The sequence below is a fragment of the Phyllobates terribilis genome, unplaced genomic scaffold (assembly GCF_046119375.1).
Source record: "Phyllobates terribilis strain yellow unplaced genomic scaffold, ASM4611937v1 Scaffold_10__3_contigs__length_209671492, whole genome shotgun sequence".
In the NCBI taxonomy this organism is placed as follows: domain Eukaryota; kingdom Metazoa; phylum Chordata; class Amphibia; order Anura; family Dendrobatidae; genus Phyllobates; species Phyllobates terribilis.
This window is the reverse complement of record NW_027362770.1, coordinates 95,671,358-95,694,579: the sequence shown is the minus strand read 5'-3', so window position 1 is coordinate 95,694,579 and position 23,222 is coordinate 95,671,358.

Genomic DNA, 23,222 nt, shown 5'->3' with positions numbered 1-23,222 from the left:
AGAGGTACAGAGAGATACATAAAATGCATGTACACTAATGCCAGAAGCCTCACCAACAAAATGGAGGAATTAGAATTAATTTTGTTGGAAAATAATTATGACATGGTAGGGATATCTGAGACGTGGCTGGACGAGAGCCATGACTGGGCAGTTAATTTACAGGGCTATAGTCTGTTCAGAAATGACCGTACAAACAAGCGAGGGGGGGGGGGTGTTTATATGTAAAATCATCCTTAAAACCTGTCTTGCAGGAGGATATATGTGAATCTAATGAAAATGTAGAGTCCCTGTGGGTGGAGATAAGGGGAGGGGGAAAAAATAATAAATTACTGATAGGGGTTTGTTATAAGTCTCCAAAAATAATGGAAGTAGCGGAGAATATCCTCGTAAAGCAAATAGATGAAGCAGCGACTCAAGGAGAAGTCATTATTATGGGAGACTTCAACTACCCTGAAATACATTGGGGGACAGAAACATGTAGTTCAAGCAAAGGAAATAGGTTTTTGATTACTATGAGAGACAATTACCTTTCACAACTGGTTCAGGACCCAACAAGAAGGGGGGCACTGCTAGACCTAATATTAACCAATAGTCCAGACCGCATATCAAATATACGAGTTGGGGGTCACTTGGGTAATAGTGATCACAAAATAATACGTTTTCATGTAACCTTTAATAAGATGTGTAGTAAAGGGGTTACAAGGACACTAAACTTCAGGAAGGCAAATTTCCAACGGTTAAGAGATGATCTTAGTGCAATAAACTGGGACGATATCCTGAGACATAAAGCTACACAAAGCAAATGGGAGACATTTATTAACATCCTGAATAGGACCTGTGCACAATATATACCCCTTGGGAATAAACATGCTAGAAATAGGAGGAAACCACTATGGCTAAATAGAGCTGTAAGGGGCGCAATAAGTGACAAAAAGAAAGCATTTAGAGAACTAAAGCAAGTAGGTAGTGATGAGGCATTAAATAAATATAGAAAATTAAATAAATTATGTAAAAAACAAATCAAGGCAGCAAAGATTGAGGCAGAGAGAATCATTGCCAGAGAAAGTAAAAATAACCCTAAAATATTCTTTAACTACATAAATAGTAAAAAACTAAAAAATTATAGTGTTGGCCCCCTTAAAAATAGTCTGGGTGAAATGGTGGATGAGGATGAGGAAAAAGCCAATATGCTAAATGATTTTTTTTCAACCGTATTTACACAAGAAAATCGCATGACAGAAAACATGATTAGTGATAACAAAAATTCTCCAGTAAATGTCACTTGCTTAACCCAGCAGGAAGTACGGCGGCGTCTAAAAATCACTAAAGTTGACAAATCCCCGGGCCCGGATGGGATACACCCGCGAGTACTGCAGGAATTAAGTAACGTCATTGATAGACCATTATTTTTAATCTTTAAAGATTCCATAATAACAGGGTCTGTACCACAGGACTGGCGTATAGCAAATGTGGTGCCAATATTCAAAAAGGGGACAAAAACTGAACTTGGAAATTATAGGCTGGTAAGCTTAACTTCTACTGTGGGTAAAATCCTGGAGGGTTTCCTAAGAGATGCTATGATAGAGTATCTGAAGAAGAATAACCTCATGACCCAATATCAACATGGGTTTACGAGGGACCGTTCCTGTCAAACTAATCTGATCAGCTTTTATGAGGAGGCAAGTTCTGGACTGGACCAAGGAAATGCAGTGGATGTTGTGTATATGGACTTTTCAAAAGCTTTTGATACGGTTCCACACAAAAGGTTGATACATAAAATGAGAACAATGGGGATAGGGGAAAATATATGTATGTGGGTTAAGAATTGGCTCAGTGATAGGAAACAAAGGGTGGTTATTAATGGAAAACACTCAGACTGGGTCTCAGTTAACAGTGGGGTACCACAGGGGTCCGTATTGGGCCCCCTTCTTTTTAACATATTTATTAATGACCTTGTAGGGGGCATACAGAGTAATATTTCAATATTTGCAGATGACACTAAACTCTGCAGGGTAATCAATACAGAGGAGGACAATTTTATATTACAGGAGGATCTATGTAAACTAGAAGCTTGGGCTGATAAATGGCAAATGAGCTTTAATGGGGATAAATGTAAGGTAATGCACTTGGGCAGAAGAAATAAAATGTATAATTATATGCTTAATTGTAAAACACTGGGCAAAACTGTAACTGAAAAAGACCTGGGTGTATTGGTGGACGACAAGCTCACGTTTAGTGGCCAGTGTCAGGCAGCTGCTGCAAAGGCAAATAAAATAATGGGATGCATTAAAAGAGGCATAGATGCTCATGAGGAGAACATAATTTTACGTCTATACAAGTCATTAGTGCGACCACACTTAGAATACTGTGTACAGTTCTGGTCTCCGGTGTATAAGAAAGACATAGCTGAACTAGAGCGGGTGCAGAGAAGAGCGACCAAGGTTATTAGAGGACTGGGGGGTCTGCAATACCAAGACAGGTTATTACACTTGGGGTTATTTACTGTGGAAAAAAGAAGGCTTAGGGGTGATCTTATTACTATGTACAAGTATATGAGGGGATAGTACAAAGACCTTTCTACTGATCTTTTTACTCTGAGGCCAGAGACGGGGACAAGGGGGCATCTTCTACGTCTGGAGGAAAGAAGGTTTAATCATAATCACAGATGGGGATTCTTTACTGTAAGAGCAGTGAGACTATGGAACTCTCTGCCGCATGATGTTGTAATGAGTGATTCACTATTAAAATTTAAGAAGGGCATGGATGCCTTTCTTGAAAAGTATAATATTACAGGTTATAAATACTAGATTCCTTGATAGGGCGTTGATCCAGGGAACTAGTCTGATTGTCGTATGGAGTCGGGAAGGAATTTTTTTCCCCAATGTGGAGCTTAGTGTTTGTCACATGGTTTTTTTTTGCTTTCCTCTGGATCAACAAGTTAGGCTATGGGTTGAACTAGATGGACTTAGTCTTCCTTCAACCTTAAAAACTATGTTACTATGTTACTATGTAATGTTAATGTGTGTAAATGAGTCGTCATGTGTGTATATATGTGCCTCATAGTCTACATGTATGTATTTTGTGGGTGTGATTAAATGTATGTGTTTGTATGAATTTAAGCATGTATGTGTCTCAGTGTGACATATGTGAGTGAATGTATGTATGCGCCATGTGTATCTGCAGATATGTAAGTGACTCGCCCCCTGGGCCGTGGGGCACTCGGAACCGGGCGATGGGGAGACGATGGGGGTAGTAGTGGCAACCCGATCCCATGGCTCAGGGTGGTCAGACCAATGGTAGTCTGCTATGTGCTGTTGATATTGTCCGACTACGCCACCCGTGGATTTGCGGTCATTAGGAACCGCCGCTGCAAGGCAGACACTGGGGCTGATGGAAGTGTGCAGCAGTGAATGGCTTGACTCCCCACGGGAGGAGTATAACCCCAGGGCAGTGCAGGGATGTTGGGAGTAGTGATGGTAGTGAGAGTCCCAGTATCATTAGTGCTGGAGGAGCGAAAGAGCACACAGACAAAGTACTGCAGTCCAACGTCTTTTACTCACAGTTCAGGTACTCCAGGTCACTTCTGTACAGGTAGTGACCGCCCGAGCCGTACTGCGTCCACCAGGTGAGCGGCTCGGTCAACTCCCAGGCAGCTCAGGAATGTGGCACAGGACCCCCTTCTTTCCTTTCTCTGGCCTTCCTCACCAGTGACCCACTTTAGTCCAGCTGCCGCGGACTTGTGCGGGTAAACGTGGGCCCCGTTCTCCGCTGTCCTATATGGTGCCTTTCTAGCAGGTTTGATGAGGTGTCGCACCAATAAATGATCACGACGACCGGTCTTTGGCTGAGGGTTGTTTCTCCTCCACCAACTTGGGATCCGGTACCCTTAATCTGCCTGACCCTTCATCCTGTATTCTCGTGGGTTCTTAGGGTCCCTTCTGCCTCCTTGTTCCTGAGCCCTTCTGTTTCTCTCTCCCTTCTCCTTCTTTCCTGTTCTGTCTTCTCCTCCTTCCCTTGGCCTCTTCTCCAGGCCCACTTCTCCTTCTCCTCTCAGGCTCCGGCCTTTTCTCTAGGCCTGCCTCTGAGCAGAGCTCCTACAGAGCCTCTGCTCCCTGTCTTCTCTGACTGGACTTCTCCCAGAACTAAGATGGTGCCCACCTTTTATACCTCCCTCTGACCATGAGCCCAGGTGACCCGCAACCAATGGGCTCCTACCTACGCTCAGGAACCAACCCCTATCTGCCCCTACAGCACTGGGTGTTCCACCCCCCTCCCCACTCCAGTCAGGGACATAGTCGGTCGTGCCTGCACTTCTGTCTAGTGGGAGCACCGTTGAGCTGTCCCTCGGAAATGGGGTGTCTGTGATGTATGCAGCTAACTGAGCCCTGGTCCATACTCCATCCTTACCTGGGAGTGGAATACCACACCTCTGGAGGAGGTGCAATACCCCTGTAGCGGCCGAACCCTCGGGCGCTACATAAGCATATATGTGTATGTGTCACAGCGTGTATATGTGTGAATGTATGTGTGACTGTGTGTTCATCATTTCTAAGCAGCCGACATTTTGTTTGTTCGTCGGGTGATTGCCCGCCTGTTTCCACTGCACAATTATTGGAAAATGACGGTTCTTAAGAACGCCCATTCCTGATAATCGCCCAGTGTAAGTGCGCCCTTAGTTAGACATAAGCTATAAATAGTCTACATATAAAGATAAGATAGAAATCTATGTATTAGATATGTAGAAATCTTCCATGTAAAGCTGTGACAGGCCCATCCAGAGCTGACACTGCAGTGAACCAGGGATTAGCCGATCGCCAGTACTTGGGGTCAGGAAGGAATTGTTCCCCACACATGGGGTTGTTTTGCCTTCCTCTGGTTCAGATCCGTTTTATGCAGTAAATCCTATAAATGGCACTGGATGATCAAATTAAACTAAATTTGATAATAGATAAGAATAAAGATGAATAAACTCTATTCATTGTGTCTGTGTCTTCTTTATATGCTGTTCTCACTGATGAGACTATTATTTTAATTTTGGACTTTTATAGTAAATGTTACAAATAGCCAAGGAATTAAGAGATAATCCCATTTTTTTTTGCGGGGAGTTGGGTCACGTGATCTCGCTGCCGATTCTTTCCCATCATGACAGTGATGTTCTGGCCATCTGTCATATGGCTTTCCCAGACTAATGTCACTGCCCCAATATGCAGCAGATCATCAATCACATGTTGTACATGGGATAGGGCTACTATCATCAGCAACTGCTCTTTACCCCACTGTAGCCTCTCCACTAATGTCCCCGCAACTCACAGAACATGGAGAGGACAGTCATATTCCATAGTCACTGTACTTATCCCGCAGTAGCTCCACACCGTGCACCATGTCAGGAGCCTCCAACCCATCACATATGGAAAGGTGAACCTGGTGCAAGGGAATGTAATGGGAAAATAATGTATTAGTGCATCCAGAGATGTATCGGGTGGATATAGATGGAGAAAGGAGGTGTCGGCGGCCTTACTGAATAAGGAGGTATAGTGGCAGGATAAAGATGGTGGGAACGGGATGCCACAATGTAAAGTTATAATTGTAGGAAGCAGAACTGGCACCACAAACATAAACCTGAAAGCAAATGAGTGGCATGTGCCCTGGATAATGGACCAGAAAAAAACACCAAAGCAAGAAAAATTGCATTGAAATAATTTCCAACACAAAAACTTTTCAGGTTAAGAATTTTTAGACTTATAGAAAACCCCTTTAAACATGATACAGTCTAATAAAAGGGTATTTCCTCCATAAATAGATATTGCCTATCCACAGGATATGTCATCATGGTCTGATAGATGCACTCCAACTTCCAATGAATAGAGAGATGACCGTGCATATTCATGGTCCTCTTCATTCATTTCCATGGGAGTTACGGAAATAGACGTATAGGGAACACTCATTCTGAAGAAAGGTGTGGAGCACAAATGTGAAAACGGCATTTGTCAGACATTTATGGCATGTTCTATGGACACAAATGTCTAAGATGGGAATACACCTTAAGAGTGGATCCGTTATCAGCTTTCATATTACGCACTGCAAAATGTATTAATTATGTCTCTTAAATCTGATGACACTGGTGTAATTACCATGAAAATCAATATCAAAATGGCTGTCTAATTCTCAAATTTAAAGGAGCATTTTATCAGTGAGTCCAGCTAGACTTAGACTAAAAAAAATAATTTTCAAATTACTCAGGATAACTTCCATATAGGATCATACAGTCATAGGCGGATTATAATGAGGGCAATCCGGACGACCGCCGGGGCCCCGAGCCTGCAGGGGGCCCGCAGCTCCGGGCGGGGTGTCTAATGCCGGATTGCACTCATTATATGTGCGGGCCGCCGCGGCACATACCGGTAGCAGTGGCGGGAGGGGGGGCCCCGGACCGCTCCCCCAGCAGCGGCCGCCGCTACTTCTTCATTGGCCGGGCCAGCACTGCAGCAGTTAACTTCCCTGTGCTGGCCCGGCCGCGTCACTGCTAGGAGACACGGCCCTGTGCGCGGCCGTGTCTCCTAGCTGTGACGTCACGCAGTGCGTGCCTGACCTGTACTGCTACTTACCACCGAAGAGGAGAGAGAGCAGGCAGGAGGAATGGAGCCAGGGGATGGTGAGTGTGTGTGTGTGGGCCGATGTGTGTGTGGGCAGATGTGGGCATGTTTGTCTGTGTGGGCAGGTGTGTGGGCAGATGTGTGTGTGGGCAGGTGTGTGTGTGGGCAGGTGTGTGTGTGGGCAGATGTCTGTGTGTGTGTGGGCAGGTGTGTGTGTGTGTGTGTGGGCAGGTGTGTGTGTGCGTCTGTGTGGGCAGGTGTGTGTGTGTGGGCAGGTGTGTGTGTGTGGGCAGATGTGTGGGCAGGTGTGTGTGTGTCTGTGTGGGCAGGTGTGTGTGTGTGTCTGTGTGGGCAGGTGTGTGTGTGTGTGGGCAGGTGTGTGTGTGTGTGTGGGCAGATGTGTGCGTGTGTGTGTGTGTGTGTGTGTGTGTGGGCAGGTTAGAAAGTCTTGCCCTGTTGAACACTACACCTGACTTGAGGCCACCACCTCTTGGTTGTCCAATGTTCTTGCTTCTCTAGGGCTCTTCTCAGATATTCATTATACCAGCTCCCCAGAATACCAAAGCTAGGGTGGGTGACCGCGATCCCTGGTGGTGGTCATAACTGCGGCCACCCAGGGGCAATACTCCATAACAACAATACCCTGAGGTGGTGTAGGATGTAAGGACCTATTCACACTACATCCAGCGCTGCATTCAGGTCTTTACACAAGGCTTACAACTGAATCCCTGAAATTCAGGATTGTGCTGTCTGAAATTAGACATCTGAAAGCAGAGCAAATGGAGCCTAAAGATTCAGACTTTAGCCTCGGCTTGCCTTTGTTCAAATCAATGGCTATGTCAAGGCCCATCTGAATGCCATTTTTCAGGGATTTAGATAGAAGCCTGGAAAGAGGAGATGAATGCATTGCAAAATTCAGTGTGAATAGGCCCTTATATCTGGAGTCTTGATATTGATACCACATGCATTTTACTTATTTTTAACTTAAAAAAAAATACACACACACAAATTATACACACACACACATACATACATACATACACACACACACAGATGTGTGTGTGTGGGCAGGTGTGTGTGTGTGTGATGTCTGTCTGTGTATGTGTGTGTGTTTGTGTGTGTGTGTGGGCAGATGTCATTGTGTGATGTCTGTTTGTATGTATTTTTGTGTTTCAAATGTGTTTATGCGTGTCTGTATATGTTTGTGTGTGTGCATGACTGCATGCGGCCTCCTGCTGTGTATAGTTGGTGCCGTGCGGCCTCCTGATGTCTCTGGGGGGGGTGCCGTGCGGCCCCCCGCTGTGTATAGATGGCTACGTGCGGCCCCCCGCTGTGTATAGACGGTGCCGTGTGGCCCCCCGCTGTGTATAGATGGCTACGTGTGCCCCCTGCTGTGTATAGATGGCTACGTGCGCCCCCCCGCTGAGTATAGATGTCGCCGTGCGGCCTCCTGCTGTGTATAGATGGCTACGTGCGGCCTCCCGCTGAGTATAGATGGCGCTGTGCGGCCTCCTGCTGTCTCTGGGGGGAGCACCGTGCGGCATCTATACTCAGCAGGAGGCCGCACGTAGCCATCTATAGACGTATACTCAGTAGGAGGCCGCACATAGCCATCTATACGGTGCCATCTATACACAGCGGGAGGCCGCACGGCGCCATCTATACACAGCGGGAGGCCGCACGGCACCATCTATACACAGCGGGAGTCTCAGTGCTTTGCAAGAGCAGTCAATAAATTCTGCTTGACTAATTCTGAGCACCATATAGTCTGGTTCGCTTCTAACCTGCTGTCTTCATTTTCAGCTTGCTGAATTCTAACCCATTTACTGTCATTCGAGACGATGCCTTTGCTGGTCTCTTTCACCTTGAATACCTGTAAGTGCTCCACTTAATGTCATATTTTTGATTCTGTTCTTCTTCATCTTATGGCATGTGCAATTGTATGAGCATGTATTCATATGAATTTATGACCTACTTAAACCTTCGAGGACCTTAAATTTTATTCAATCAAATTTTTTTCCAGTTTAAAACTATGGGACATATATGTGCCTTGGTCCTCAAAGGGTTTTTAAAGGGGCTGCAAACATAAATACGAAAAAAATAATTCAATTAGTGCTTTTTGTGTTCATTTAATTTTTATTTGAAGTCCATTTTTTATATACCTTGAAATTAAGCCCTACCCCATGGAATGAAGCCCTACCTACATGACATCTGAGAGCTACATGGATCCCGCTTGTGAGGTGCCTGTCCGTCACTACTATTCAGTTTTAGGGTCCACTCACTAAGCCATATATTCTCTTATGCAAGAGAATAGGGCCAATTATGCTAATGACACTCAGCTCAAACTCTGTCAGAGCTTCAACTGAGTGTGATCCGATTCTCTCGCAGCACAGATATGGAGAAGATGGAGAACTTAATTTCTCCATCTTCTCCATAGTCTCTGTGAGTGTTCATCGGACTGCACTTGGATGACATCCGAGTGCAGTCCAATGTTTTACGTGCACCCATAGACTTGTATGGGTGCACATGGTCCGAATATCAAATGAGATTATTTTCTCATGCCAATAATAGCAGATCTGCACTGTCCCATAGTATAACATAGGGCCGAGTCCTATCCGATAAAACATCACATAGCATTCGGCCGTGTTATACGACAGTGTGAGCGAGCCCTTAGAGTCAAGGAATATTTACATGCAGATGATGATATTACTCTCCAAGTGTATATTTTTTTAAGCGAGTTCATAGTAAATGCTTTGCCTTTTTGACATGTAATCAACTAAAGAACAAGAAAGATTTAGGACCTCCCCTATAGAGAAACGGAAAATAGTTTGGAGGACTTGCATGTCCTTTTTTATTTATTATGAGAAAATCATAAAAGATCCCGTTTTTTAACCATGCTGTGACTTTCTGCTGAGGGAGAGGGAGAGAGCTGCCCTATTCAGAGTCTGTAATAAGACCTGCTGACAAAAGTGTTGAAGATACAGTCTAATGTGAATTAACAATGAAAAAAAGTTAATTTCACAAATGGCTTGTATTTTTTTAATACAAACTTTTTTTGTGTTTACAGCTCCTTTAAAGGGAATCTGTCATCAGGTTTTTGCCACCTAATCTGAGAGCAGCATAATGTAGGGTTAGAGGCACTGATTCCAGTAATGTGTCACTTACTGGGCTGCTTAGTGTTGTTTTGATAAAATCATTGATTTGTCAGAAGGTAATTATCACTAGATGACTAGTAAGTTCTGTAGGACCCCATACCCCATCACTGATAAGTAGATTTCTGTGTGCACTGAGCATGGGCAGAAAGCTGCCAATCAGTGGTGTGGGCGGGGCTATACAGAGCGCAGCATTCAGAGAGCTGCTAGATCTGCAGCAGATAAAACGGTGATTTTCTCAAAATGACAACAAGCAGCTGAAAAAGTGACACATCGCTGGAATCAGGGTATCTGCTCCAATATTGTGCTGCTCTAAGATGAGGCAGCACAATTAATATTGTGCCAAATTAATTTCCCGTGAACTATCACATGATCTATCACAGGGGATCATGTGACATGTCACGTGATAAATCAGGTGGGGGGGGGGGCGTGCCTTCTAAACTGCCCGGGGCCCTTGCTACTCTTAATCCACCCCTGCATACAGTCATGGCCAAAAGTTTTGAGAATGACACCAAAATTATATTTTCACATGATCTGCTGGCCTCTGGTTTTTATTAGTGTTTGTCTGATGTTTATATCACATACAGAAATATAATTGCAATCATATTATGAGTACCAATAGGTTATATTGACAGTTAGAATGAGTTAATGCAGCAAGTCAATATTTGCAGTGTTGCCCCTTCTTCTTCAAGACCTCTGTAATTCTCCCTGGCATGCTCTCAATCAACTTTTGGACCAAATCCTGACTGATAGCAGTCCATTCTTGCATAATCAATGCTTGCATTTTGCCAGAATTTGTTGGTTTTTGTTTGTCCACCCGTCTCTTGATGATTGACCGCAAGTTCTCAATGGGATTAAGATCTGGGGAGTTTCCAGGCCATGGACCCAAAATCTCTATGTTTTGTTCCATGAGCCATTTAGTTATCACCTTTGCTTTATGGCAAGGTGCTCCATCATGCTAGAAAAGGCATTGTTGGGCGCCAAACTGCTCTTGGACGGTTGGGAGAAGTTGCTCTTGGAGGACATTCTGGTACCATTCTTTATTCATGACTGTGTTTTTAGGCAAGACTGTGAGTGAGTCGATTCCCTTGGCTGAGAATCAACCCCACACATGAATGGTTTCAGGATGCTTTACAGTTGGCATGAGACAAGACTGGTGGTAGCGCTCACCTCTTCTTCTCCGAATAAGCTGTTTTCCAGATGTCCCAAACAATCGAAAAGGGGATTCATCAGAGAAAATGACTTTGCCCCAGTCCTCAGCAGTCCACTCCCAGTACCTTTTGCAGAATATCAGTCGGTCCCTGATGTTTTTTCTGGAGAGAAGTGGCTTCTTTGCTGCCCTCCTTGAAACCAGCCCTTGCTCAAAGAGTCTCCGCCTCACAGTGCGTGCAGAAGCACTCACACCAGCCTGCTGCCATTCCTGAGCAAGCTTGGCACTGCTGGTAGTCCGATCCCGCAGCTGAAACAGTTTTAAGATATGGTCCTGGCGCTTGCTGGTCTTTCTTGGGCGCCCTGGAGCCTTTTTGACAACAATGGAAGCTCTCTCCTTGAAGTTCTTGATGATGCGATAGATTGTTGACTGAGGTGCAATCTTTGTAGCTGCGATACTCTTCCTTGTTAGGCCATTTTTGTGCAGTGCAATGATGGCTGCACGTGTTTCTTTAGAGATAACCATGGTTAACTGAAGAGAAACAATGATACCAAGAACCAGCCTCCTTTTAAAGTGTCCAGTGATGTCATTCTTACTTAATCATGACTGATTGATCGCCAGCCCTGTCCTCATCAACACCCACACCTGTGTTAATGGATCAATCACTAAAACGATGTTAGCTGCTCCTTTTAAGGCAGGACTGCAATGATGTTGAAATGTGTTTTGGGGGTTAAAGTTCATTTTCTGGGCAAATATTGACTTTGCAAGTACAGTAATTGCTGTTAAGCTGATCACTCTTTGACATTCAGGAGTATATGCAAATTGCCATTACAAAAAATGAAGCAGTAAACTTTGGAAAAATTACTATTTGTCTCATTCTCAATACTTTTGGCCATGACTGTACAGTCTTTCTTAAAGGGATTTTCAAAGTCTAAGATAATGTATTCAGATTGTATCTTGAATATTGGTGGAAGATCCACTTTAACTACTTTTAGATACTCCTTTTCCAAATATATTTATGTAAAATTTTATGCCAATATTTCTAAAAAAAGTTATAAAAGCAACTACAAAAAAAAACATTAAACAAAATATTGTAGAATCACTTTTTGTGGATGGCAGAACAGGAGAGCCAGGAAGGCTTTACTGTTTGTGGATCATTATGGATCATGCCCCTTGGATAATATCACATCTACTGTGAGATGGAGAAATAAAACAAAGACTTACCTTACTACGGCTCACTATGGACACGTTCCTGACAGTTTAGCAGCGAAATATATTATTTATTCTGGTGGTCAGTGGTATCTGGAGGTTTGGTCCATGGTGGGTGGTGGATATATGATGGGAACATAGAAGAAATGATAACAATATCTTATAGAAACAGTGCACAGATCATCTGTAAAATAAAAAAATTGAAAAAAAATTACACTCCTCAACATTGAAATTGCTCCACCAATAAGGAAAAGTCATGGAATTATGGAAATCACAGGTTGGATAGAAGCAAAATTTCAATACATTTTGATTTATTCAGTATCAAGTATGAGCACCAAGCACCGAAATCCCCACGCTTACACACCTTGGCTGCTGTCAATGAGGTTATTAATGGCTGTCTGAGGAACTTTCTGCCACACTGAATGCATTTGGGCAAATCATCAACATCCGCTGCTGGCAGCTCCCTGTGCAATTGCCGACCAATGACGTTCCCGGTGTGCTTGATGGGAGACAAGTCCGGACACGCTGCAGGCCATGTTGGGACATTTTGGCCTCGCTGCTCACAGTAGCAGGGGAAATATGCAGATCCACTGGAATAACACTGGATCCACGACCAAATCAATGTAATGCCAAGCAGTTAGTGTACTTAGAATTAAGACTAGAGGGGTCCGGCTACCATACATTACGCTGCCCAACACCATAACCCGAGGAGCATAACCTGTGTGATTTTCCTTTGTGAAGACCTCTTCATTGACCTCACTCCACCACTCTCATAGGCTATGTTGTGATGAGTCCTGCCTTTTACTTGGATGCAGTGATAGCCAGAGATTGGCCTATAGATCATGTGGGCAATATCATGAAGCGGCTTTGTCTCTGTATGGTGGATTTTTAAAATTTTTAAAAAATCTCGAATACAAAGGGGAACAGCAGGAATAAAATTCAAGTAGACACCAACCAGTTTTGACCTCGTGACAAGTCCTCATTAAACAATAGGTCATTTTCTGATGACACGTTCTTTTTCACTGCCATAATGAAATCTAACAGTTTATATGTGCACAGGAGAAAATATTCATCCGGATCATTTGAATCCGAAGAGTCTGAAAGAATTTCCTTGGCAGAAGATGAATCTGAAGATAGATACGCCAGAGGAGTAGGGGATTTCAGGAGAGATGTTTTTAACCTTTTCCTGCTCTCAACATGCAACTCGTATATAAAAATATTGTTAAAATAATTTGTAAATCACTGGAAAAAAAAGCAGCAAAACCTCCTAACTTATACAAAGAAGAAATTTAGTGGAGTAAACTTTTGCAATGTTGATAAAAACACAACAGAGATATAAAATATAGATTATAAAATCAGAATATGTAGCCAGAAATAATCAAAAGCACCAGCACACAAATACCTAGAGAATAAGCATATATAACACTTGTGATACTAAGCCCCATAATGGCCAGAAGAGGGCAGTATACAGTGAGGCTAAAGCACAATGATGTGAGATCAGCAGAAGGCAGCAGCTTACAGTGAGCTTCATAGACTACAGCTCCGTACAGGATCTCCCATGATGGTGAATTCCTTACAGGCAGAGCGGTACAGTGTTCTGGCAGAGCGCACTGCCAGCATCTATAAACAGAGATTATTCACATCATCAGCAGTGTACCAGAGCTCAGAACCAGCACAACACAACTGAACAGCACATGGCCTTAGGACAATTTGCAGATTGCTCATTTACCTGCTGTATAAAACATTAGGAGCAGGAGACATAGGCCCGGGTCACACTAGAGAATCGCATCCGATGTAATATGCTAATGACACTCTCAAACTCTGCTGCGAGCGTGAGCCGAGTATCAGTCCTTATTAGTGTTGAGCATTCCTATACTGAAATATCGGGTATCGGCCGATATTCGCGGTATTGGAATTCCGATACTTAATTCCGATACTTTTGCAATATCGTATACCGGAATCGGAAGTTCCCATAATGCAATGAGCCATTTTCATTTTATTCAGCCAATGAGGATCCTAAGAAGTGTGGGCACATCCTGTTAGGCATGTAGGCATGTTAACTAATGGCATGGCTGTGATTGGCTGCTGAAATTATGTCATGATGCACTATAAAAGCCGCCGCCGCCATTTTGAGCTCACTCTGCTGTGAATTCAGTTAGGGATAGGATGCTGTTGTTCTGAGGGACAGTTTTAGCTACCTATTTGGTCTATTCTGCTTTACCCAAGCTACTTTATAAATCGCTGTGCCTTGCAGCGCTAGTGCACAGTTCTCTGTGCTGTTCACCGCTGTCTGCAAGGTCTGGTGTGTGAGTGCAGCTCACCCTGTAGTGTGTGCTTCAACCACGTCTGGTTGTAGTGCACTCAGTGTGTGTCACTGCCTCATACATTGTCCTTTTTTGCTAATTGATCATTTTTCCTGATTTCTCCTATTAGTGTGGTGGTTCCATCCGTATTCAGCTAAATTGGTTCCAAACACACTATATAGGAGTAGATAGAAAATTTTTTTTTTGTCTTGCAGCGCTAGTGCACAGTGCTCTGCATCTGCACTGTTCACGGCTGGTTGCAAGGTCTCTGTGTGTGAGTGCAGCACACGCTGTAGTGTGTGCTTCAGCTACGTCTGGTTGTAGTGCGCTCAGCGTGCGTCACTGCCTCATACATTGTCCTTTTTTGCTAATTGATCATTTTTCCTGATTTCTCCTATTAGTATGATGGTTCCATCCGTATTCAGCTACATTGGTTCCAAACACACTATATAGGAGTAGTTAGAGGAGCCTTTCTGCAGCATTGTGCCCTGCAGCCCCAGCCAGATTAGTATTAGCCTATTTTTTGTAGCCTCATCTATTGCATTGTAGGTTACCTTCCTGCATTGTAATAGCTACAAAAAGTTTGTGATACTATCGGTATTACATCTTTGGGCACATCCAGTGTCTTTTTGTGACAAAAAAAACCTAAATAAAGTTCACCAAACACTCCACTTTACAGTTGTGTAGGCCACATTAGCTCATATTAAAGTCTAGTCCACACTTTATAAAATTAGTGTTTCTTATATCTGTTAGCAGCTGTTCAGGAATGAGCACACTAAGCCCTTAGTACTTTTCTGCCTATCTTTATCAGTCTACCAAAATGAAGAAGGCAGGGAGTAAGGCATGTGGTCGTGGTCGTGGAGTTTCTGCAGGGAGAGGACGTGAGGATTCTGTGCCTGCAGGGAGAGGACGTGGGGATTCTGTGCCTGCTGCGGGCACCAGTGACTCAGCGTCCCCCAGTTTTACCAGGAAACAGTCCTTTATGCGCAGCTTTGTAGGAGCTAACCGTACCCCACTGCTGCGGGAGGTCCAAATTGAAGCCGTTGTCGGATGGATGGCAGCTAACGCATTGACTTCAATTAGTTCCAGATCCTCTCAGGTCCTGAGCACTGAAGAGCACCCATCTGCCTCTTCAACACCTGCCAAATTGCCCAGGCAGTCAGAGAGCCCTGGACAGGAGCCATCTCTACTTCTGTTCTCTGAATCTCTTGGCTTGGAAAGAGGGGGCCAGCCAAGCAGAATTCGAGAATTTGAAGAAGACGCAGTATGCAGTGATGCGCAACCGTTTTGTCTCTCTGAATCTGAAGAGGCGGGTGGGCCAGTGCCTATGGTCAGCAGCACACCTCAGTACGCATCTGATGATAAGACTCAGGTGCCACTTTCTGGTGCGTACTGTGCTGTCGAGACTACCCAGGAGAAGCAGTTGTTTGAAGAGGGTGGTGTAGATGATGAGGTCCTTGACCCATCATGGCGTGAGGGACAGGAAGGTGGTTGGAGCAGCTCTGAGGAAGAGATTCCCCGAACGGCCCAAAAAGGAGGGGGAGGGAGGGGGCAGACTTGGTTGCCTGTAGCCTCCACTTCGGCACCCATTAGGAGCATGGCTCTTCTAAAATCCAAAGCGGGCGCTCCCAAGACTTGCAGTGCCTGGTCCTTTTTTGACACAGTTGCAGATGACATTTGCTTTGTCAAATGCAAGCTGTGTAATCAGAAGGTGAAAAGAGGGAAAAGTGTCAGCAACCTCAATACCACAAATATGTGGAAACATGTGCGGACCAAGCATGTGGTGGGGTTACAAAAACACACTGAAGACCTAAGCCAACCTACAGCGCTACCTACCACCTCTTCAGCTCGTGTTGTAGCCTCTTCCTCCAGCTCACACACAGCTGGTTCGGCTTCCTCACAGGATCGCCATGGAAGAACCTCTGGCATTGTTGTACAGAGACACAGTGTAATTCCACCCACAGCACCACTTTCCCTGTCATCCTCACACTCCCAGGCCAGTCTACAGCCATCGTTAGCACAGGCATGGGAGAAAAAGCGCCCATACTCGGCAAACCACCCCCGAGCACAGGCTCTGAATGCTGGCATTGCAAAACTACTGGCCCTTGAAATGCTATCATTCAGGCTGGTGGAGACTCACACCTTCCGTAACTTTATGGCATTGGCAGTCCCACAATACAACGTGCCCAGCCGCTTTTATTTCAGCAGGCAAGCCATCCCTGCCCTGCAACAGCATGTGGAGGGAAAAATTAAACATGCGCTACAAAACGCCGTCAGTAGCAAGGTCCACCTGACCACCGATGCGTGGACCAGTAAGCATGGACAGGGACGATACCTTTCCCTCACTGCCCATTGGGTAAATGTTGTGGAGCCGAGTACAGATCTTGAGAGTGGCGCTGTACGTGTTCTGCCAACTCCAAGGATTGCAGGAATCCAGTCTGTACACATTGACTCCTCCTCATAATCCGGTTCCTCTGAATCAGCGCTGCAGGAGCCATCACGGTCTACCTCCACATCGACCCGTGAACGGTTACCTGTTATGATGACCGATATGAGCACAGCCGTGGCCAAACGTCAACATGCCGTATTAAAATTAATTTCTTTGGGGAATCTAAGCCACACAGCGCAGGAGCTCTGGAATGCCATCAAGCAGCAGAGCGACGTGTGGTTTGTGCCAGCGAATATCCAGCCAGGCATGGTAGTGTGTGACAATGGCCGAAATCTGGTGGCAGCTCTGGGCCTAGGCAACCTCACACACATGCCATGTCTGGCACATGTGCTTAACTTGATCGTGCAGAGTTTTTTGAGGGACTATCCGGATCTTGATGAACTGCTGCACAAGGTCCGTGTAGTGTCGGCGTCCCTGCCCTCTGCTAGGCAGGGACGCTGTTCCCCTCACCTCTCTGCTCCGAGCCCGGCGTCCTCCTCCCGCTCTGCTGGCAGCGCGCGCTCCTTCCCGGCCACTGTGCTTAGGGCGCGCGCGCTCCCTCCCTCCTAAAGGGGCCGCGCGCGCCGTCCTAAGGAGTCCCCGGCCAATGGCCGGAGGACTTCACCATATATAAGGCACCTCCTCCAAAATGGAGGTGCCCGAGCAATGTTGTTGCACTGTTCACTACTCTGCTTCAGCCCTCAGGTCCCGTTGCCAGTTACCTGTCAGTTACCTGCCTGATTCCTGCCAGAGTCCTGCCAGTTTGCTGTCTGTTTCCTGCCTGATATTCCTGCTACCTGCTTGCTAGCCTGAGGTCCGACGGTCTGCCTTCCTACTCCTGTCAGTCTGTCTATGGACCAGCTTGGCCGCTCACCTGGGAGCGCACATCTGCTACCTGCCTGCTAGCCTACCTGGAGGCTCCGCCGTCACGTGCTGTGACCACCTGCTATTCCAGAGACTCCTGCCCGCTCACCTGGGAGCGCTCCTCCGCTACCTGCCTGCTTGCCTACCTGGAGGCTCCGCCGTCACGTGCTGTGACCACCTGCTATTCCAGAGACTCTTGCCCGCTCACCTGGGAGCGCTCCTCCGCTACCTGCCTGTTTGCCTACCTGGAAGATCCGCCGTCACATGCTGTGACCACCCGTTTATCCAGAGACTCTCGCTTGCTCACCTGGGAGCATACATCTTCCATCTGCCTGCTAGCCTACCTGGAGGTTCAGCCATCACAGGTCGTACCTACCCTTTACCCAGAGACTGCCCCGGTCACTTGCCGTGACCTCCAGCCCGTTCATCCAGAGACTGCCCCGGTCACTTGCCGTGACCTCCAGCCCGTTCTTCCAGAGACTGCCCCGGTCACTTGCCGTGACCTCCAGCTCGTTCATCCAGAGACTGCCCCGGTCATTTGCCGTGACCTCCTGCCCGTTCACCCAGAGACTGTCCCGGTCACCTGCTGTGACTGCCTGCCCGTCTTCCCTGGTCGCCACCCGCTCCCTTACAAGGACCGCCCCCTTGTATAGTAGCTCTGAGGTTCCGCCTCCCAGACCCGTTACAGTTTGCTCGGGCCATGGAACCCGGTGGCACCCAAGCTCCCTCGCTCTCGAACCTCTGTCATGAACTGTCCCGTCAGAGGTCCCAACAGGAGTCCATCCTGGGTCACCTGCGGAATGTCAATTCTCGCCTGGACACTCTGACTGCTCCACCAGCAACCACCGCCAGTGCCATGACTCGCAACCCGGCAGCTCCGCTGCCCACCAATACCATGGTATCCTACCCCGGACCCCGGCTTTCTGCACCTCCTCGCTTCGGAGGCGACTCCGCTCAGGCTCGGGGCTTCATAAATCAGTGCACCCTGCACTTTGAACCCCTGTCCCACCAGTTTAACTCCGACCGGGCCAAAATTGCCTTCATCATGTCCCATCTCACCGGGGAGGCCCTGGCCTGGCTAAATCCTCTATGGGAGAGAGGAGACCCCCTGGTGTCCGACTTGCCTGCCTTTCTCACGGCTTTCCGGAAAGTCTTCGACGAACCCGGACGGAGGACCTCATCCGCATCATCTCTGCTACGCCTCCACCAGGGAAATCTCACCGTGGGCCAATATGCCATACGGTTCCGTACCCTTGACTCGGAGCTGGCTTGGGATAACGACGCTCTGGTGTCTGTCTTCTGGGAGGGTCTGTCCGGCCGTATTAAAGATGAACTTGCCGGTCGAGACATTCCTACCACTCTCGATGACCTAATAACTCTTGCCACCCGGATTGACCTACGGTTCCAGGAGCGTGCCAAAGAGGTCACCCGTGAGAGGAGGTTTCCACGTCTAGCTCCTACTTTTCAGAGACCCGTCACTCCCTCCGTTTCTCCCCAGGTACACTCTCCTGAGCCTATGCAGGTCGACCAGACCAAGATGGTCAAAACCCGTCAGGACTTACGCTGTGCCGAAGGGAGCTGCTTCTACTGTGGCAGTAAGGAGCACCGGATCCGTACCTGCCCGGAGAGGTCGGGAAACGCCTGTGTCTAGGTTCGCTCAGAGAGGTCGACCTAGACAAGAATAAATCCTCTCCATCTCTGCTACTGTCAGTCTCTATTATCTGCGGGGAGAATCGTTATTTCGAACTAGCCCAACTTGACTCTGGAGCGGCCGGGAATCTTATTTCACAGTCCCTGGTAGAAAAATACCGCATTCCCACCAAACCTCTGGCTGTACCATTATCTGTCGCTGCTGTGGATGGGGGCCTCTTACCACGTCCCATCCAACTCATCACCGAATCCATAACTCTGCAGGTGGGAATGCTGCATTCTGAGAGCATCTCTCTTCATGTTCTGCCTGGACTCTCTCACGCCCTCTTACTAGGTCTACCTTGGCTCCAGAGACATGCACCCGTGCTTGACTGGCAGACCGGAGAAGTCCTTCGCTGGGGACAGGACTGTCATAAGACTTGTTTGGTTCCTGTTCATCCCGGCCGTCCTTCTCCTACTCCAACTAATCTACCTGGACTTCCGATTCCCTATTGGTCATTTGCTGATGTCTTTAATAAAAAGGAGGCAGAGACATTACCCCCTCATAGACCATACGACTGTCCTATCGACCTGTTACCCGGTACTACTCCTCCCCGTGGGCGTATTTACCCATTGTCCGCTGCTGAGACCCGGTCGATGTCCGAATATATTGAGGAGAATTTGGCCAGGGGATTCATCCGGAAATCTACCTCCCCGGCGGGAGCAGGCTTCTTCTTCGTAAAAAAGAAGGACGGCTCTCTCCGTCCCTGTATAGACTATAGAGGCCTTAACCAGATCACGGTGAAGAATAAGTACCCCCTTCCGCTCATTCCAGAATTATTTGATCGCCTGAGGGGGGCTAGAGTCTTCACCAAACTGGACCTCCGTGGGGCGTACAACCTGGTCCGTATCCGTCAAGGGGATGAACGGAAGACTGCATTCAACACCCGGGACGGCCACTATGAATATCTGGTAATGCCCTTTGGTCTCTGTAACGCTCCTGCCGTCTTTCAAGTGTTGGTCAATGACATCTTCCGGGACCTTCTCTACTCCTGCGTTGTGGTGTACCTGGACGACATCTTGGTCTTCTCTCCGGATCTCCAGACTCACCGGAGGGACGTTCGTCAGGTCCTGCTCAGGCTCAGGCAGAACCACCTCTTCGCTAAATATGAGAAGTGCCTCTTTGAGCAGACCTCGCTTCCGTTTTTGGGCTACATTATTTCTCAGACCGGCCTACGAATGGATCCAGAGAAACTGTCTGCCATCGAGAAATGGCCCCGACCGGAGGGGTTGAAGGCCATTCAGCGGTTTCTGGGCTTCGCCAACTACTACCGCCTCTTCATACCACACTTCTCTTCCCGGACTGCCCCAATTTCCGCGCTCACCCGTAAGGGTACTAATCCCAAGGAGTGGCCGTCCGAAGCAGAGGAGGCCTTTCTTTCCTTAAAACAGGCCTTCTCTTCCGCCCCGGTGCTGCATCGTCCGGACGGCAACAAGCAGTTCTTTCTGGAGGTTGACGCCTCCTCCTCTGGAGCCGGAGCTGTACTTACTCAAAAATCTTCTTCCGGGAGGATGGTAACTTGCGGCTTCTTCTCCAAACTCTTCTCCTCTTCTGAGCGCAATTATTCCATAGGAGACCGAGAGTTATTGGCCATCAAGCTGGCATTGGAGGAGTGGCGTTACCTACTCGAGGGGGCTCTTCATCCGGTAATAATTTACACTGACCACAAGAACTTGGCTTATCTCCAGCATGCCCAGAGACTTAATCCGCGCCAAGCCCGGTGGTCCTTGTTTTTTGCTCGCTTTGATTTTGTTCTACATTTTCGCCCGGCTGACAAGAACATCAAAGCGGACGCCTTGTCCCGATCCTTTCTGGTATCTGACCTCAAGGAAGAACCTAAACATATCATCGATCCCACCAGAGTAATGCAGGTGGCTCCCGTGAGTCTAAATCGTCTCCCTCCCGGTAAGACGTTCGTATCGGTACCTGATCGGGAGAAGATCCTACACTGGGGTCATTCGTCTAAACTAGCTGGCCACGCCGGTCAGAAAAAGACCCTCCAGCTTATTACCCGGCACTACTGGTGGCCTAACCTGCACAAGGATGTAATAGACTTTGTTTCTGCCTGTGTGTCCTGCGCCCGCAACAAAGTTCCGAGACACCTGCCAGCCGGTCGCCTCCTTCCTCTGCCAGTACCTGCTGCCCCCTGGCAGCATATAGCGATGGACTTCATAACTGATCTTCCCGTCTCTGCCGGTTGTACGGTCATTTGGGTGGTCGCTGACCGCTTTTCCAAGATGGCTCACTTCACTCCCCTGCCAGGCCTCCCGTCTGCACCCGAGCTGGCTAAAGACTTTATCCGCCACATCTTCCGTCTTCATGGCCTGCCCCGTCACATCGTGTCGGATCGTGGGGTACAGTTCACTTCTCGTTTCTGGAGAGCCACTTGTAAATTGCTAGACGTCACCCTGGACTTCTCCGCTTACCACCCACAGTCTAATGGTCAAGTGGAGCGGATCAATCAGATCCTGACCAGTTACCTCCGGCACTTCGTTAATGCCCACCATTCTGACTGGGTGGATCTCCTGCCATGGGCCGAATTCTCGTACAACAATCACGAGAGCGAATCTTCCTCCAAATCCCCGTTTTTTGTAGTCTTCGGTCAGCATCCTCGGATCCCGTTTCCCGTCTCCACCTCGGTGGACAATCCGGCTGCGGAATCTCTTGTTAACAAATTTTCCTCCATATGGGAGAGTACCCGGTCCGCACTCCTTCTGTCATCCGAGCGTATGAAAAGACATGCTGACAAAAAACGTCTGGATCCTCCTCAATTCCGTCCAGGGGATAAGGTCTGGCTCTCGTCCAAGTATGTCCGGCTCAAGATTCCTTCCTATAAGTTAGGGCCTCGGTTCATCGGTCCTCTGGAGGTCATCAGTCAGATCAACCCGGTGGCCTATAAATTGAAACTCCCGGCCAACTTGCGGATCCCTAACTCCTTCCATGTATCTCTCCTCAAACCTGTGGTACTTAACTCTTTTTCCAAGTCTACAGGCACGCCTCCTGCTCCGGTTTCCGCTGAAAACGAATTTGAGGTAGAGAACATTCTGGCCACCAAAAGGGTAAGAGGGAAGACCTTTTTTCTAGTAGATTGGAAGGGGTTTGGTCCTGAAGAGAGAACGTGGGAGCCCCGGGAGAACATTCATGCCCCTCTCATCCTTGCTAAATTTCTGTCTGGCCTAAAAAAGGGGGGGCCTAAAGGGGGGGGTACTGTAGCGTCGGTGTCCCTGCCCTCTGCTAGGCAGGGACGTTGTTCCCCTCACCTCTCTGCTCCGAGCCCGGCGTCCTCCTCCCGCTCTGCTGGCAGCGCACGCTCCTTCCCAGCCACTGTGCTTAGGGCGCGCGCGCGCGCGCTCCCTCCCTCTTAAAGGGGCCGCGCGAGCCGTCCTAAGGAGTCCCCGGCCAATGGCCGGAGGACTTCACCATATATAAGGCACCTCCTCCAAAATGGAGGTGCCCGAGCAATGTTGTTGCACTGTTCACTACTCTGCTTCAGCCCTCAGGTCCCGTTGCCAGTTACCTGTCAGTTACCTGCCTGATTCCTGCCAGAGTCCTGCCAGTTTGCTGTCTGTTTCCTGCCTGATATTCCTGCTACCTGCTTGCTAGCCTGAGGTCCGACGGTCTGCCTTCCTACTCCTGTCAGTCTGTCTATGGACCAGCTTGGCTGCTCACCTGGGAGCGCACATCTGCTACCTGCCTGCTAGCCTACCTGGAGGCTCCGCCGTCACGTGCTGTGACCACCTGCTATTCCAGAGACTCCTGCCCGCTCACCTGGGAGCGCTCCTCCGCTACCTGCCTGCTTGCCTACCTGGAGGCTCCGCCGTCATGTGCTGTGA